This window comes from Grus americana, chromosome 1 (assembly GCF_028858705.1).
Source record: "Grus americana isolate bGruAme1 chromosome 1, bGruAme1.mat, whole genome shotgun sequence".
Taxonomy (NCBI): Eukaryota; Metazoa; Chordata; class Aves; order Gruiformes; family Gruidae; genus Grus; species Grus americana.
Genome location: NC_072852.1, coordinates 35,628,733 through 35,633,463, shown reverse-complemented (window position 1 = coordinate 35,633,463; position 4,731 = coordinate 35,628,733).

Genomic DNA, 4,731 nt, shown 5'->3' with positions numbered 1-4,731 from the left:
CAGATCTCTGAGATTTTCTTCTGCTTCATGTTTTGTTCTTCTGTGGACAAGCTTGTCTGATTGATTGGTAAAGCTAGCATCTCTTATCCAAAAATCTGCAAGAATTAATTGAGCTTAAGGAGAACCTCATATTTGGTTAAATTTTTATCGTCCCTAGACTTTAAAATTCAAGAGAGAGAAGTGGATTCACTCCTTGCGCTGGTTTGCAACTGTCAAGCTTTGGCTTGATCTTCTGACCTCGAGAGCGCCCTTGTCCTGCATTGCTCCCCCCCCACCTCCCCAGTTACACTTCAAACACTGCTATGAGTGACTCGATGCTGCCTGAAAATGGGTACAGCCCACAGCAAGTGGTGTCTTACGTGGCTGGAGGCTTTTTGAGGAGCTGAGGAGCAACCTCTACTTATTTCTGTCTTAAATTTCAAAGTTGCTATCTGGATAAAACAAATTCTTTGCAGCTTGATTAACTGTTTGCCCACTTTGTTCAAACTAACTTTGAAATACAGAGCCCTGGGAGGCCCTGGGGCTCTGCTTTCTGGTTGTCTTTCTGGCTTTGCCAGAGCCCCGGGTGAGGCAGATGCCCTGCAGGTCTTGTACAGGGACTCGTATTAGCGGCTTGTGGTCACTGGCTTATGGTGGCACAAAGTCCTTCCTCCGGGGGTTGCAATCTAAATAGTCAGCGTGTAGCACATCCCCACTGTTAGAGATGTGGGACTGCATGGCCGGAGAGGCTGAGGAGAGACTTCCCTTTTTGCAGTAAAACCCTTCCTGTGGGTGGTCTGAACTCATTCGATTTTCCCTGAAGTGGAGTGGGAAGGACTCAGCTGCACAGCTGAGGGGGGTGAGAAATGGTACATCTCTCTGAGCTATGATGGAGGCAGGGCCATCAGCTGACCTATTGCATCATCTGGGATGCAGGAGGATGTGTTTTACCAGTGTGAGTGCCAGCTTGTTCCCACTGTAATACAGGAAACGCAAGAACTCAGCGACTGGGGGGTAAAGAACAGGAGACGTGAATTTCTGTTTCACAGGACTCAAAATCAGCGTATTTTTTAAGACTTTCAATATTTCAATCTCTATTTCAATATTCGGTGTTTTCAACATTTCTTTCTACAATAAAATCGAAACATTAATGAACATTTTAAACATGAGATTTGGAGAAGCTGAGAACTGAACAACCCCACTACCCATTTCTGAGCCCTAAGTCTGTTTTAGTAACTTCAGCTAGCTTTCCTGTCTCTGAATTACATTTTGTCCTTGTCTTTGTCCTTTATGCTTTTGCCTGTCACATACCAGGTTTATGTGAAGCCAGCTGTACTAAGGACAGACTCCTGCGGTCAATGTTCCCGTTATCAGATTTTGTCAGAACAGCTCTGCTGGTTCAGAAGCAAAGAAGAAACTTGGTTTGATCAGGATACTCACGTGCTGCATATGAAACGCCCAGAGAGTCTTCAGCTGTATTCCTACGTGATTTGTGCTGATAGAGACAGGAAGCCACTGTACCATACAGCCAGAGCTCCAGTCTCGGGTCGTTTCATAAGGCTTCTTTCTCCAACTACAGTAATGCCAATGCAGAATAGCATTACAGGGATCAGCTGCTGTATTCAGAGACCAATTAGGGGTCTTGTTTGTTCCTGTTTGGCTGCCTGGGGTAACAATATAGGGCTCTTCATCCAAAGACTCTCAAACCTTAGAGCTTGATGAAGGAAGTTTGTTTATCATTCTCAGTTGCCTAATGCATAAACCAGAGCTTGTTCTAATCTTCATTCTCTTTTTCCCCTGCCGATTCCTTCTAGGCTGATACTTGCCATCCTTCAGCCTGCCTGTGTTCTCTGTGACTGCCAGTTCCTGGCTGAATATAGCCCGTGCGTTTGTCAGAGCAAGAGGGACGTGTTGAATGAGTCAAACTAAATCAGAACACTAGACCAAAGCAGCATTTTTCAGACACCTCAATGTATTCAATCTCTCTGTGTACAGGATTCCCCCAGGTACAGTACTGCACACTGACAAATTTCAAAATTTAACAAGGTGGCTATTTCCAAACGGATGAGCATCTGTTGGGAGCTTGCCAAAGACACAAGTGACAATTAGATGCCCATATGTCTCTGAATCTCAGAAAAAAACAGCTGCATATACAGCCTACGGGGAGCAGTGCTAGATCCAGCTTTACTACAGGCCACAGGGACACTTGGACTAATCAGTGTTGGGAAAAGAAGGAAACCAGGCAATGAAATGAATGACAAGACCAAGCCACTCCATCGTTATCTTGCATGATTGTAATGAATCACCCCTTATTGAGAATTATCCCACTTTTGTGCATAGCCCCATGCCTCAGGCAAGGTCCTTCCTAGAAATTAGTTGTCAGCCTGTAAGTTCAAGATTTGGATTTTTTTTTATTTTCAACTTTATTGGTAAGATATGACTGTGCACTTTTATCCTTTTGCTTATACTTTTGTTCCCCTAACTATTAGGTTCATGGAGGAGCAAAGCAGGTTTGATTAGTTTGAAAGTCATGTGGAAAATTGAAGAGAGAGCATCACGGAAGGTGTCTGTTTCAACAGAAATTGCCTGTGACACCTTGCTAACTATAAAACTTTTCTCAAGCTAATTTGCAAATGTTGATAGTTTGGTTTGGGGCTTTTTTTTTTTTTTATTGAGAGCATTCTGGGTTTGCCACTCCAGTGTCTCAGGCCAAAAATTATTAGAAGAGCTTCCATATGCCATCTATGACTTGAGATGTTTAGAGAGAACTTGATTTCCCTCAGGAAATATTTTTTCAGATAATTCTACCTAAAGATAGACTGGTATGTGATGACTTTGTGTTTCTTTCTAGATTCTTATAAATACGCTTTTCCCTGGAGAAAAGAGAATTAATACTTTCAATAGATACTCTCCCATTATTGTTCTCTTCTTTTTTAGTCTGTCCCTTCTTCATCGCCTGTATGCTGCCTTTCTGCACTGGAGCTTTGCCATGACTCTCCTGCTTAGCCAAGCCATTTCCTGATACACCCACCTGTCTTCCAGAATGTCGAAGTGGGCCTCACCTGTGCTTGGAGGATGCTGTCCTTTTAGGCTTGCCAGCTCTCCTGAGCATCTTTCAAAGCTGCCCGACAGGATCCCCTCTACCAATGCTGTGAACATGCAGCAGTCTGCTCGCCTGGGGTGCCAGGTCTGCTGTGCTGCACTCCTTCCTCTGTCCCCACAGGATCTTGGACCCCACTATTGCGTGATCACTACAGCCATGGCCGCCTCTATCACAGGCAGCCAGCTCTTCCTTGTCAGTGAATAGCAGATGCTGGAAAGCATCACCCTGCTTGGCCCACCCAGTACCTGTATCAAGAAGCTCTCCCTCACACGTCCAGAAATCTTCGATGCTTGTGTTCTGCTGTGTTGCCCTACTAGGAGGTGAAAGGTTAAAGTGCCCCAAAGAACAAGGGTCTGTCATGCAGAGGCTTGAGCTGCTTAGAGAAGTCTTTATGTTTGCCTTCACCCTGATCAGGTGAGGTGGCACCCTCCCACCATGATGCCACCCTAACCGGTCTCCTCTGATCGTGACCCACGAGCCCGCACCCAGCCCATCACCCGTTCCATGGAAATGCTCTGCACCTCTGAGCTGCTCCTTCACACAGGGGACATCTCCCCTCCTCTTCTTCACTGCCCGTCTTACCTGCAGAGCTGGTACCCCCCCGTACAGGCGGTCCCAGCAGCTTGCTGGTCCTGCAGCAATGCAGCAGCACTGTGACCCCACTGGAGTGCTCATCACTCTGGATTGTTTCCCAGGCTGCGCACATGTGTGCCTCTGCACACTAGATGGGGGGGCTTCCTTTCACCCTCTTCCTGATGTCTGTCATTCTCATCACTCTGCACCTTCATCTTTCTCAAGCGTGTCAAATTTGACACCGGGCTTGGTTTTAAAAAAATATAAAATCAGATTCCTTTTACAGACCTGAGGTGTTTGTTTAGCTGCAAGCCCAAATTTAAGTCTTTGTCCAGGTTAAGTTCCTCACCTAGGTTTATAGCTGCTGGCACTCAGAAAGATAGACATGATCAAAACTTTTCCAAAGTGATGACTGGGGCGGGGGCATCAAGCTGATGTGAAGCTTCTGTCATGTCACCCTACCTGTACCCCTCATTTATGTGCTGTCACTGCAGCCGAAGAAACAAATCATCAGAGTGTAAAATTGCAATGTAGTGGTGGAGCTGGAGTCTGCCCTGTGCAGGAGGTGGAGCATCTGAGGCTCTCAGAATTGGGAAGGCTGTTGCTCAAGTGCAATGATGAGATTCTCTTTATTGGCAGGAGAAGGTAAAAATATTTTCTCTTGATGGGGAAGGCAGCTCAAGGTCAGAGGGAGAGTCCAGGCAGAGGGAGGTGTGCTGAGCCTCTTAGTGGGGCAGGAGATTCTCCGAAATGAGAGCTGAGAATTAGGAGGGAAGAACCTCAAAGTAACTTTTGGGCTCATATTATACTTGAGTGCTACTCATTGAAAATCGTATTTGATGAAATTTGCATGAAATATATTTCCCTTCCTAATTATAGAGCTGGCATAATGATTCAACAATATTCACAGACTATTTATGAAGTTAATTTAGTGAAGGGAAAGCTATGACCTATATTTGATTTGTTTAAACTATTTGACAAGCTTTGAGTCTGACCCAGCTTGCGGGCAAAGAAATGCTGGCAGGGAAAGAGAGCGCAAGGCCTTTATCTTCACTGAATTATTTCTGCCAGCAAAG